Source organism: Pseudophryne corroboree, chromosome 2, assembly GCF_028390025.1.
Source record: "Pseudophryne corroboree isolate aPseCor3 chromosome 2, aPseCor3.hap2, whole genome shotgun sequence".
In the NCBI taxonomy this organism is placed as follows: Eukaryota; Metazoa; Chordata; class Amphibia; order Anura; family Myobatrachidae; genus Pseudophryne; species Pseudophryne corroboree.
In genome coordinates this window covers 713,908,133-713,923,051 of record NC_086445.1, presented here as the reverse complement: position 1 = coordinate 713,923,051, position 14,919 = coordinate 713,908,133, and positions in this window count along the sequence as shown.

The following is a 14,919-nucleotide window of genomic DNA, read 5'->3' as shown; positions in this document are numbered from 1 at the left end:
TTCTACTAGTGTGTCTGCTGGACGTGTTGAATTGATTAACCCATGGGAACCTCTTCCCATATTCGGGCAGAACCATTAAGCTAAAGGCAGCATACACATGTAATTCCAGATTCGTGGTATACCTCTTGTCTTGCCCATGTGGGTTACACTACGTGGGCAAGACAGATTGCATGTTCAAAGTGAGGATGACCCAGCAGAGATCTGCCATAAGGGCAGCATTGGTGTCAGGCACCAGCGAACAGCCAGTAGCGCGGCATTTTGCCGCTGCTAAACATTTGCTGGCATCGTTAAGATACCGCATTGTGGATCAGGTGCCTTTCTCCATCAGGAGATGTGGAGGAGGCCGTAGGAGGGCAACAACCCAGCAGAAGGACCGCTACCTCCACCTTTGTGCAAGGAGGAACAGGAGGAGCACTGCCAGAGCCCTGCAAAATGACCTCCAGCAAGCTACAAATGTGCATGTGTCTACTCAAACGATCAGAAACAGACTCCATGAGGGTGGTATGAGGGCCCGACGTCCACAGGTGGGGGTTGTGCTTACAGCCCAACACCGTGCAGGACGTTTGGCATTTGCCAGAGAACACCAAGATTGGCAAATTCGCCACTGGCGCCCTGTGCTCTTCACATATGAAAGCAGGTTCTCACTGAGCACATGTGACAGATGTGACAGAGTCTGGAGACGCCAAGGCCAAGGAGAACGTTCTGCTGCCTGCAACATCCTCCAGTATGACCAGTTTGGCAGTGGGTCAGTAATGGTGTGGGGTGGCATTTCTTTGAGGGGCCGCACAGCCCTCCATGTGCTCGCCAGAGGTAGCCTGACTGCCATTAGGTATCGAGATGAGATCCTCAGACCACTTGTGAGACCATATGCTGGTGCAGTTGGCCCTGGGTTTCTCCTAATGCAAGACAATGCTAGACCTCATGTGGCTGGAGTGTGTCAGCAGTTCCTGCAAAACGAAGGCACTGATGCTGTGGACTGGCCCGTCCGTTCCCCAGACCTGAATCCAATTGAGCACATCTGGGACATCATGTCTCGCTCCATCCACCAACGCCACGTTGCACCACAGACTGTCCAGGAGTTGGCGGATGCTTTAGTCCAGGTCTGGGAGGAGATCCCTCAGGAGACCATCCGCCACCTCATCAGGAGCATGCCCAGGCATTGTAGGGAGGTCATACAGGCATGTGGAGGCCACAGACACTACTGAGCCTCATTTTGACTTGTTTTAAGGACATTACATCAAAGTTGAATCAGTCTGTAGTGTGTTTTTCCACTTTAATTTTGAGTGTGACTCCAAATCCAGACCTCCATGGGTTAATAGATTTGATTTCCATTGATAATTTTTGTGTGATTTTGTTGTCAGCACATTCAACTATGTGAAGAACAAAGTAGTTAATAAGAATATTTCATTCATTCAGATCTAGGATGTGTTATTTAAGTGTTCCCTTTATTTTTTTGAGCAGTGTATATATGGGTACAATATTCAGAGGGCGCAATATTTCTATCACCCACTAGCAGGGTGATTTTTCTAGAGGTGCTGCTTAACCCTAGACAGCACGAGATAAGGGTATTGTTTATATATATATATATATATATATATATATATATATAATAACCATATAATAACTATATAATAAAAGCCTAATGCTGCACCTCACCTCTATGAGGGGAATTCAAGTGTTTTGCATGCCAGTGGCTGCTAGATGACGCCCGACGGAGCAATTCAATTGTTGCTCTGCTGGAGCGTGCATTTTTGACAGGCTGGTAACTAGTATGTATATATATTTGCTGCTATTTCACTGTAACTGCTGCACTTGCACAAAGTATTTTCGTCTGTGAAACTTGTTTTTTGACAATAACAATAAATTGTATTGTGTATATATATTGTCAAAGTCGGAAAATATTACAGTACACACATCACGTACAAACATCACACAGATGGCCTCCGTGCGCATACTTATTCTGCCGTGCGTGCACATATTCGCAAATTGCGTATGATCGCTCACGCGGTCGTGCGTGTTAGCGCGTGGTATGAGTAATTACGGGAGCATTTGTACACGCATGGAAAAGCCACAAAGACATATCATATATTTAATCCATATAATGCATAAATCACCCATTGTCTGCTCATCCTTCTAATAGCAAGAAGATGGTTCACACATAAATTATCCTCCCAGAAATTGTAATACAATGTACCAGATGGCCTTGTTTACGCAAAACTTTGAAATCCTATGAAGAAGGCAAATACCTTTGGTTACCCCCATTGTTCTAGAGTTGTCCAGTATCTGTCGAAGACAATAAATACTGGATTGTTGTTATGCACACCAGTGCCTGCAGGAAAGTACTGGTGTCAGAACTGTTATGCACTCCAGTGTCTGCAGGAATGTACTGGTGTTTGAACTGTTATGCAAAACAAATGGACTCACAGACAAACTGGGGAATATGACATAACGTACACAGAAGGTAATAGGGTAACAAAATACACACAAAGTGAACAGAGAAGCCCAGAGGCTAAGGAACTGGGTATCTCCTTTGTATTAGAACTGCACAGATGGAAAAAGCAAGATGTTGTGTTTTAATACATAGAGAACCCGAAATGCTGTTGCTAAGGGCAACAGCAAAACCCTAAAGGGTTACCAACGGGTGTGGCAGTAAACTCCTTGGTCAGAGATGGAATGATAGACACAAGGAGAGTCTCCACAATCCTATTTCTCACTTGCAGTGCACAGGTTTTAGCTTACTGCCACTAAACTGACCCCTGACACCTAGCACAGTGAGACAGGATTAGACAGGCAAGTCTTAGAATACAGCCGCAAACTTGCTAAGTTCACAGAGTGGTAACAGAACCCCAGCAAGCTAAACGACTGACTCCAGTCTTACTGCTAGGTCTGGATTGGCAGAGTGTAATACCAAATCCCCAGGCCTATTTGCAGTAAGCAACAAACAAATACAAAGCTACACAGTACTGGCTAACTTTCATGAACTGACTAACCAACAAAGATTCAGCAGCATCTGCTTACCCTGAAAAGAGGCCTTATAAAGCAGGTGCTGTCCACGCCCCACTCAGACCTCACAGACTGTGAGCACAAAAACCAGCACCGGATCCCCTGCCGTGCACAGAGCCTATAACCACTGCACAGCAAAAGACCCGAACCGGAGTATCAGCTGCGCTCAGGTTACTCCACTAGCACTTGTCTCCCGGTTGCCATGACGACGTGGCAGCACAGGGCAGGAGACCCTAACAGTACCCCCCCTCTGACGAGGGGTCAAAGAACCCCTACCACCGGGTTTATCGGGGAACTGCGAGAAGAAAGAGCGTATCAGTCTGGGGGCATGAAGATCACAACTGCGCACCCACGACCGCTCCTCCGGGCCATACCCCTTCCAGTGCACCAAAAATGACAGCCGACCCCGAACCACCTTGGAGTCAAGAATCCTTTCAACAACAAACTCCCTCTGGCCACGTATCAGAAGAGGGGAAGGTCTTCCACTGGAAGAAGGATTACTAATCGCCCGTTTTAAAAGGGAACAATGAAATGTTTTATTGATACCCAAAGAACGGGGCAGATCTAACTGAAATGCCACCGGATTGATAACCCTGGTGATCTTATAAGGGCCGATGAACCGGGGCCCTAACTTATGAGATGGCTGTCTCAACTTCAAATTCTTGGTAGACAACCAGACGAAGTCTCCTAATTTGAAGCTGCAGGGTCTTTTCCGCTTATCAAAAACCCTTTTGGTCACTAATGACACAGACACAAGGGCTTTCTTCACTTTCCGCCAAATACCTCTGAGGACCGAAACCACAGAGGAACCACCAGGCGTGGAGTCCAGGGGGTCAAAAGAATTGGCCTTAGGATGATGCCCATACACACAAAGGAAGGGAGAGATCCCTGTAGCAGAGTGAGCCGCGTTGTTATAGGCAAACTCCGCCATGGACAGATGAGCAACCCAGTCAGTCTGACACTTGGAGACATAACACCTGAGGAACTGCTCCAAGGACTGGTTCACCCTTTCAGTCTGCCCATTAGACTGCGGATGGTAGCCTGACGACAAGCTGACAGAAATCTGGAGATCGGAACAAAATGCCAGAATTTGGCCACAAACTGGGATCCGCGGTCAGAGACCACATCAAGTGGCAACCCGTGGAGACGCACAACATGCAGCATAAATAATTCAGACAGGCGTCTGGCTGATGGCAGCCCAACCAGTGGAACGAAGTGCGCCATCTTCGAAAACCTGTCAACGACAACCCAGATGGCTGTCATCCCCGAGGATTTGGGCAAGTCCACCACAAAATCCATTGAAATGTGGGTCCATGGCTTAGATAAGATAGAGAGTGGATGTAATGGGCCAACAGGAACCCCTCTAGGAGTCTTATTTCGGGCACAGATGTCACATGCCCGAACCCACTGATCCACATCCTTAGCCACCGAGGGCCACCACACCGCCCTAGATAGCAACTCCCGAGTTCTGGCAATACCCGGGTGACCTGCCGACTTCTTGGCATGGAATTCCAGGAACACTCGCTGTCTTAACCTAGGAGGCACAAACAAAAGACCTACCGGAAGGTCTGGAGGAGCCTGCTCCTGTGCTCTAAGGACTAATGATAAGAGGTCCTGGGTAATGCCCACTTTAATACATGATGGGGAAACAATGGGCAACGGCTCCTCGGTGGTCTCCTGGATTGGAGCAAAACTCCGCGAGAGCGCATCAGCCTTGATGTTTTTTGACCCAGGGCGATATGTTATCAAAAAATTAAAGCGAGCAAAAAACAAAGCCCATCGTGCCTGCCTGGCATTGAGACGCTTCGCTGACTCTAAATATGCCAGATTCTTATGGTCAGTGAGAATTGAGACCACAAACTTAGCCCCCTCAAGCCAGTGTCTCCACTCCTCGAGTGCATCCTTAATAGCCAACAATTCCCGGTTACCCACATCATAATTCATCTCGGCAGGCGAAAATTTACGGGAAAAGTAAGCACAGGGATGAAGGGGATTATCAGACACTCCCATCTGAGAAAGCACTGCCCCAATACCCATCTCAGAGGCATCCACCTCCACCACAAAAGGACGCTCTGGATCTGGGTGTCGCAGCACCTTGGCCGAAACAAATGCCCTTTTGAGACGGGCAAAAGCCGCTTTAGCCTCACAAGACCAGTGAGCAACATCCGCCCCTTTCTTAGTGAGTGCCACCAAGGGCGCCACTATAGACGAAAATCCAGCGATAAATCGTCTATAAAAATTCGCAAAGCCCAGGAAACGCTGAAGCGCCTTCAAACTAGTGGGCTGCACCCAATCCAGGACTGCCTGTACCTTGGAACCCTCCATTTGGAAACCTTCTGGGGAGATAATATATCCTAGAAATGCGATTTGCTGAACTTCAAATTCGCACTTCTCCAGCTTCGCCCCAAGCCGGTGGTCTCTGAGTTTCTGGAGGACTAAGCGTACATGCTTCCGATGTTCCTCCAGGGAATGGGAGAAGATTAGGATGTCATCTAAGTATACAACTAAGAATCTATCCAAATATTCCCTGAGCACATCATTCATGAAATCCTGGAAGACTGCCGGGGCATTACAGAGCCCAAAAGGCATCACCAAATATTCATAATGCCCTGAGTGGGTATTAAAGGCAGTCTTCCATTCATCCCCCTCTCTTATTCGGATTAGATTGTACGCACCGCGTAGGTCAATCTTAGAAAAAATGGTGGCAGTACGAAGCTGGTCAAACAAGACCGAAATGAGAGGCAGTGGGTATGAGTTTTTAATCGTGATACGGTTCAATTCCCTGAAGTCGATGCAGGGTCGCAACGAACCGTCCTTTTTACCCACGAAGAAGAACCCCGACCCAACTGGAGACTGTGAAGGTCTGATAAATCCCTTAGCCAAGTTCTCCTGAATGTACTCTGCCATATCCTGAGTCTCAGGACGTGACAGGGAGTACAACCTGCTCTTGGGAAGCTTAGCATTTGGCAACAAATCAATGGCACAGTCATAGGGGCGATGGGGAGGTAGTACCTCTGCAACTTTTTTGGAGAACACGTCCGCAAAATCTGCATAACACCCTGGCAATCCTGGCAAACTTAGCTGCGAGAGCCTGACTGGAAGGCTCAAGCAACTCCTGAAACAATCAGTACCCCAACTAAGAATCTCCCTAGAGACCCAGTCAAATTGAGGATTGTGGGCCCTTAACCAGGGTAACCCCAACACCAATGGGGCAAAAGTACAGACAGTCACATAAAAGGACAATTTTTCAGAGTGTGTGGCTCCAATAAACAAAGAAATCTGGCTAGTGCAAGAGGTAATTTTACCTTGGGATAATGGTTCCCCGTTTAACCCACAAATCTCAATTTCCGATGCCAAGGGTACTAAGGGAACAGAGTGTTTCAGGGCGAATTGGCGGTCCATAAAAACCCCGTCGGCCCCACTGTCCACAAAGGCCTCAGTCTTGACAGTTTGACCGAGGATCTTCAAGGTCACCGGAATGATAAAAGTCTTCTTGGGAAATTCTGACTTCTGGCCTGACAGGATATTTCCCATCACCCTCAGGCCCTGAAGTTTTCCGGCTTTTCTGGGCATGATACTACCACATGACCTTTATTCCCACAGTACAAACACAACCCCTGCTGTCTCCTCCGCGTCTTCTCACGCGAGGAGAGGCGGGTAGCCCCAATCTGCATAGGCTCCTCAGAAAATTCCTCAGAGTCTGAGGTTCCCTTGGGAAGGAAGGAAATCTCAGTCTCCCTTTCAAGCCTACGCTCTCTCAGCCGTCTATCCACCCGGATGGATAACTGCATGAGCTGATCCAAGCTATCAGGCAAGGGATATTGTACCAGTTGGTCCTTTATCTGGTTAGAAAGACCTCTTCGGTACTGGTGTCTCAGGGCTGGGTCATTCCACTGGGTATCATGGGCCAACCTCCGAAACTCCGTACAGTAAACCTCAACTGGCCTTCGCCCTTGCTTAAGGATCGAAATCTGAGCCTCGGCTGAGGCAGTCTTGTCAGGGTCATCATACAACATGCCCAGTGCCGTAAAAAAAGCATCAACACTTTTAAGCGACGGACAGTCAGGCTGCAACCCATATGCCCAGACCTGTGGGTCTCCTTGTAGCAAGGAAATCACTATGCCCACCCGCTGAATCTCCGACCCAGAAGACTGAGGCCTAAGCCGGAAGTATAGCTTGCAGCTCTCCTTGAAACAAAAGAACAGCGAGCGATCTCCAGAAAAACGATCCGGGAGATTTACTTTCGGCTCCTTAACCCCTGCAGGTGCTGCTGCTGCGGGAGCTCCACCAGCAGCCTGGGAGGTGTGCATTTTAATGGACAAATCATTAAATTGTCGAGTCAGGACCTGCACCTGATCGACCACCTGTTGCAACGTATTTTGAGGGGTATGCTCCATATTCCCACAAAATTTCAACAGGAGTATTAGGCTGCTGAATATGTTATGCACACCAGTGCCTGCAGGAAAGTACTGGTGTCAGAACTGTTATGCACTCCAGTGTCTGCAGGAATGTACTGGTGTTTGAACTGTTATGCAAAACAAATGGACTCACAGACAAACTGGGGAATATGACATAACGTACACAGAAGGTAATAGGGTAACAAAATACACACAAAGTGAACAGAGAAGCCCAGAGGCTAAGGAACTGGGTATCTCCTTTGTATGAGAACTGCACAGATGGAAAAAGCAAGATGTTGTGTTTTAATACATAGAGAACCCGAAATGCTGTTGCTAAGGGCAACAGCAAAACCCTAAAGGGTTACCAACGGGTGTGGCAGTAAACTCCTTGGTCAGAGATGGAATGATAGACACAAGGAGAGTCTCCACAATCCTATTTCTCACTTGCGGTGCACAGGTTTTAGCTTACTGCCACTAAACTGACCCCTGACACCTAGCACAGTGAGACAGGATTAGACAGGCAAGTCTTAGAATACAGCCGCAAACTTGCTAAGTTCACAGAGTGGTAACAGAACCCCAGCAAGCTAAACGACTGACTCCAGTCTTACTGCTAGGTCTGGATTGGCAGAGTGTAATACCAAATCCCCAGGCCTATTTGCAGTAAGCAACAAACAAATACAAAGCTACACAGTACTGGCTAACTTTCATGAACTGACTAACCAACAAAGATTCAGCAGCATCTGCTTACCCTGAAAAGAGGCCTTATAAAGCAGGTGCTGTCCACGCCCCACTCAGACCTCACAGACTGTGAGCACAAAAACCAGCACCGGATCCCCTGCCGTGCACAGAGCCTATAACCACTGCACAGCAAAAGACCCGAACCGGAGTATCAGCTGTGCTCAGGTTACTCCACTAGCACTTGTCTCCCGGTTGCCATGACGACGTGGCAGCACAGGGCAGGAGACCCTAACAATTGTCATTGTCTTATCTGAAGACAGGACAAACAAAAAGACAATATCCAGGAACCTAGTTTGAAGAGAAACTCAATTTGCAATAGCTGACAAATTACAAACCAGACATTTAGATAGCTAAGGTAATAACATTCATGGTCTGAACTCTTGGAAATGTGTGTATGTTTATGGATGTATACATGTATATATATATATATATATATATATATATACATGTATATATATATATGTTCCCTAACAAATTGTAATAACAGGAATATGTATGTGTATATATATATATATATATATGTATATATGTATGGATGTGTATATATATATATATATATATATATATATATCTATCCACAATTGGGGCAGCACTCCAATAAAATCTGCATCTGCTCTGGTGCCCTCCTAGAAACCCGCATGGGCCCACAACATACTACCCGGTAAGGCGGCACTCAGAAATTAATCACGTCTTGAAGCAGAAGATTACAACGTTTCGGAGACCTTTATTCACAGCCATAACTATTTTCTGTTTAATGGTAAATTCTTCAAACAGAACACCGGCTGTGCGATGGGGTCGGCGGTGGCCCCATCGCTAGCCAACGCCTACATGTGGGAGGTAGAGAGACAGGTGTTTTTTGAGGATAGGGTGATAGCGGATCAGATTCAGTTGTACACATGTTATATAGATGATCTCCTGCTATTTTGGAGTGGAGAAAGTGGGGACTTTGTCCAAGCTGACAGAAGCACATAATCATTCCTCCAGCCCAGTAAAATTTACCCTTTCCACACATATGTCTGAAATTTGTTTTTTGGATATTAAAATTAAGTTACAAGATGGTGAGCTACATACTACAGTATACTCTAAGCCAACTGACCATAACACACTCCTCAGACATGACAGTTTTCACCTCCCAGCTTTAGTACAAGGCCTACCTTATTCCCAGTTCCTCAGGGTGTGCAGAATCACCAGCGCCCCTGAGGAGCTGGAGGTTCAATTAGAAGCCATGACTAAGAGGTTCCTACAAAGGGGTTACCCTTTGGGTTTACTGAAACAAGCATGCGCCAGAGCAAGATCAAGAAATAGACAGGAGCTATTACAGGTCAAGCACCCTGTAGCAAAATCATCTAAGGTTGCCTGGGTAAACCAATTTAACACAGCCAGTAGAAGAACCTGTAAGAAAGTTAAACAAATGTGGCAGATGATTACTACTGATCCCAATCTACAAGTGTTAAAAAACAGCAGAATTATGCCCTGCTATACCCGCAGTGCCAACATTAAGGATCTCGTAGTCAAGTATGATGTGTCAGGGTTTAAGCAAGTGCAACCCAAGTCACATTTTTTGACACGTAAAGCAGGCTGCTTTAAGTGCTTAGGCTGCACTACTTGCAGCTATATGCTGACGGGGGATTCTATCTCGCACCCACACACTGGGAAAAAGATAGGGATCCAAAGGCCACTTACATGTAGCTCATCCTATGTTGTTTATGTGCTGGTCTGCCCATGTAGTCTTTACTACGTGGGTAAGACACAGTGCTTGTTCAAGGAACGGATGGCCCAACACAGGTCCGCCATCAGGGCGGCGCAGTTGTCAGGCAACAGTGAGCAACCTGTGGCGCGTCACTTTGTGCAGATGCGCCACAGTCTTGCTTCAGTACGATATAAAATAGTGGACCAGGTTCCAGAGACACTGCGGGGAGGTAACCGAGCACAAAAATTGCTACAGCTTGAAGCGAGGTGGATCCATAAACTGGATACCATCCACCCTCGGGGTCTAAATGAGCATTTAAATCTTAGTTGCTTTTTATGAGCAAGTAATGGGGGCCCCTTTTTTTGCAGCTGACACGTTGGTCGCCCCCATGTTGCTCACCATCACCGTGATTGTTTCTGAAGCATTATTCTTGTAGTTTTTTCTGGGGTTTCCGGTCGTACCTCTGATGCTCGCACCTAGATTGTGCGTGTATTGAGGATATGACTAGAGCAAGCTCCAGGTTAGCTACAACATGTACCTGTCCATTAAGGTGGTGTTTTACTAAGATCTAGCCATATGCCAGTAATAAGTATTTTACTATAGTCACAATCATCTGGATATTTATTAATATGTTTGTTTTATTATTTGTTTCACACACGTTTAATACGGTGTGTGTCTTGTGCACCATGGGTTTTAAATATTTGTTTTAAGTATTTGTTTTGATTTGCAGCACTGATTTCCACCTAAGTGGTCTTATTTTACAATGTAACACTGTTTATTTGTTTTGTTTTGTCATTACAGCAGACCATCCCCATGGTAACGTGTATCCACTTCCTGTCTTTACCCTCCTTGCGGCCGCGTCTCCCGTCTACGGAATGACGTCACTCTGAGGGGCGGAAACAGCCGAACCCGGAAGTCAGGGTGCCGGAGATCGGGACGCCGCTGGCCGCGATGGAGGTTGGCGGGCCTAGGGGACGGTAAGCCTTATAAATATTGCATTGCACTGTTTTCTCACTAGTTTGCTGTGTCTTGAGTAAGGGAGTACGTCTCCTGAAACGTCGACCCACATTAAAGCACCTACTTGTATTTGTGAAAGTCTCCGAGTGCCGCCTACTTCTCCCTATATATATATATATATATATATATATATATATAGTCAAAGTCAGAAAAATATCACGCTACACACTGCCATATATGCACCTCATGCGAGTGCCTGCTGCGTGTGCATGAGCCCTCCCGTGCGTGCGCATACTCTCAGTTGCGTGCACCCGCAGGCGCGCGGTATGCACATTTACAGTAGAGTTTATGTTCGTCTAGCGGGCGACTCAATCGTAACATATTTTATTCATATAATGTATTTTGTAGATTATGGTCCCTTTGATATAATCTGAAAGTTTAGTTAATGTAGTATGTTCGGGGACAAAGAGATCCCTCTTTGTTTGATACGAAGGGTCAGACAGGGGTTACACAGTGGTGTTTAGTATCCATCGGAAGAGAATATAATTAGCAATATTCCGGTGTTGGTTTGAAGCGGATTAATCGCTCGTGCGTATAGTTATGGACATAAGAAGTTTATGGACATTTACTATATTCGCACTTTATTACCCATGCGGCGGGAAACCCAGTTTCCCACCCACCTGAGCAGTTAAGAATAGTCACAGCCCACCTGTATGAACCAACCTATGACCTTTTGTTATAATGCGAAGACGAATTCCTGTGTCCAATGAACAATAAGAATGTAGGGACCATTGTACTGTATTGTGTGTAGTGTATAAAAGGACAAGCCGATCTGGGCCAGCTCTCTCTCTTCAACGGTTCTCATTGCTGATAATCGGGAGCTGGATATCCAGAAAGGCGCTTGCGATTGTTTCCCCTGGTGCGTAAGTTCTCTGCAACCATATTGTCTCTTATTTAATGTTATAAGCCATTCTCTCTCTCCTTCCCCTCCTTTAAATGTAATTGTATCTTTATTGTATTTTATGTGTAGTTATCCGGTTAGGTATTTTATGTTATCTTGGTAGTGTATAACTTGTATTGTATTATTCTTTTTGCGATTGAACGTTCATTCATTTCCTTAAAAGGCGTTAGACCCTTAGACCGGTATTTGAGTGTTTATTATATTGCTAAGGGGTTCTCAGAGCGTCACATACGCTCATACAGCTTTTAAACTAACAAGGTTACACTGTGTTGCATTTACACCTTATCACTGCACAAGGGTTTACAGTATAAGTACATTGTTTATGGTATAGTTATAAAGGTTTAATTCTGTGAGCGTCAGCGCCGCTTGTGATCTCCTCGTGGTCCCAAGCGTCCGCTACGCTGATAGCGTATCATTACGTTAGTCGGCAGCCTATAGCGTGCTTGCCTTTACGCTCTAAGCCGTGAGCGAACGTGCCGCTCGTGCGCCTCGTCCACGGCTAAGCGTTCATTACGCTACGTACGTATTCTTACGGTATTCCATACACCAATTGCGTACTGTGTTCATTAACCTTTTAGAGTGTTTTATACAAGGTATAGAATAGGCATTGTCAATTGGGGACTCGCCCGCTCTTCACATATCTGCACTAGATAATTTCAGCAGACATTATCGGTCAGCAAAAGGCGGGAGGTAATATTCCTCGTAGTGCTGACCAGATAAGCGTCTGCTTCGCTTAGTAAAGAGTGCTGAAGGAATCTGGAACAAAAAAAGGTAGGAACAGTACGTTATTGTCTTTTAAAACCTGTTTAGTTTCTGTTTTGCGAACGTAAGCAATAAGCATACACATCTGTATTTCTTGTTTAGTATTGTTTTCGTGCCTCATTCTCCTGATTGCCACACGTGTTGAGACATTTGTTGTTATTAATAGTTAAAAGTAATATTTAAGGGAATAATTGTAAAAGGCACGCACACAATCTCGCCTAGAATACAAGGGAAATTTGAGTGGTGGTCAGTGAAGGATTACTGTTAAAGATCATTCACATTGATAAACGTGTAGTGTGTAACTGTGGACGTACTTGGTCTGTGTACACGTGTCCTTACAAGGGCAGGGCGTACGCAGCAAGGGTCGACGCACGGAGCGTGTATTACGCAACGGAGCGTACGGATACGCCCACATGATACAAACCGCGCGATAGTATTGTTTAGTAAGCGATAAGGAAATAACGCGAAAAATAACACAAATTTATCTCAAATCCAAAAGTTTAAAAGTTAAAAGAAAAAGACTTTCTCTGTTGCAATTCTTCTGGGTTAGACTATTACTGAATGAAAGGATTTTTGTGCAGAAATAAGAATTAAAGTGTACATGTGGTAAGAGTGTGTGTATATATAAGATTTCTCTTTTATTACGGAAGTGGGAACCATAGGCCAGTAGAAAGAGATACACCAGCGAGAGTGATATCGTGGGGTGGCTTGGGAGGCGTCCCTTGTTAGACTCGACACATTTATGAGCAGTAGAGTCTGCTGTACATAACAGACCAGGAGGTCACAGACCAGGAGGTCACAGAACAAGAGGTTCAGGTACAGCAGACTAGAATTAGAGAAGCACGACCGAAGAGGGTTGGTGCTAGACCCATATAGGCCAAAGAAGCTCATTGCTGAAGGAATTCGCAGCCGAAATTTTCGATTCCACTGATCGTTCCGCACAAAATATTAGTCGCTTGTGTGCAGATACGATTGTACCGCATGTGATTGTGTGCATTAGCGTGTCTTAAATTCAAAAGAACGCTACTTGCACATTGTTAACGTGATTTGTGTAATTTTTTTATTTTAAGGGAAGTAGCCTGATCACTCGGGGACATTCCAACAACCGATACTTGCTGGGGACTGGAAGGTCCAACACGCCCCAGTAAATAAAGGTTCATAGGGGCCCTAGGTTGGGTACAGCAGCTCTGGGAACAGTGATTGCAGTACTGGCCAACGTGGGCGGGAGTTAAGTGGGCGGACCTCGAGGCAAAACCCCCACCGCAGCCTTACCCCGGACATTTTGGTTTTCTGTGAGGGTTGCCGGAGACCCTGATTGGAAGTCAGAGGTAGTGAAAGCAACGCCTGCAGAGATGGGGGCCACTTGTTCAGGTAAGGGGCGATCAACCCAGGTTCAGGTTGATTTGAAACCGATCAATCAGGTCGGCAAGGTAATGTGTGAGAAATCAGACCAAGATGGTCATCACACAGAAATAATATGCAATGAATGGGAAAGGATGACTGTGCATGACGGGGAAAAGATTCCCCGGGTAGGTGGTTTTAATCCAGAAGTGTTACAGAATTTAAGGAGAAGAGTTTGTCTGATTAAGTCTTCAAAAAGGCGTATTAGACATTATGATGATTTAAAATTGTGGCAACAGGAAAGTGAAATGCAAAGAAATGTAACTTACATATCTGACTCTCATCTTGGGAAGAGAGACATGGCAATGGAGAGGATTATGGTTGCAGAGAATGGCGCAATGGTGTACGATAAAAATGCACTTAGCAACTGTATTATAGATGATAAGACTAATTGTAATAAACGTAACGATGATAATTGTAATACTGTTAAATGTACAACTATTAACCCATGCAAGTTGCACCCCATGTTAAACTTCCCTCAGGATTACAAACAAGAAAGTGAGCCCAGCACGATGTCGGTACCTCTTCCAGAAGCCATCCTACAAGACATCCAGGTGGACACGACCAAATCGGTAAAGGCAGTAATCAAACCCCCTAACGGAGGGTCAGGTGAGGTCGTGTCCACAGGTACGTACGGTGTTATATATCACGCACAAACAAATGTACCTCATATTGTAGAACCAACACAAGGTGATGTAATTGAATTCAGTCCTGTCAGGGTGATCACAGTCCCCAATGGGAAGACTGACGATCAGGGAATCATTCCCGTCAAGGACAGTGCAATGCGCCGTCCCTGGTCCCGGATGGAATTGAGAGCAATTATGTCTGAATTCCCTGATCCCAGGGAAGATTTAGTTGCATGTCAGAGATTTATTAAAGAATTAGGAAACTCCACAGAACCCACCAACAAAGATTGGAGGACAGTGCTGAGGGCATGTTTGCCCTCCAGTGTTGACCCTGCGAAATTTATTGCTGATTGTAAATTAAACACAGAGGTACCTCGTACGGAG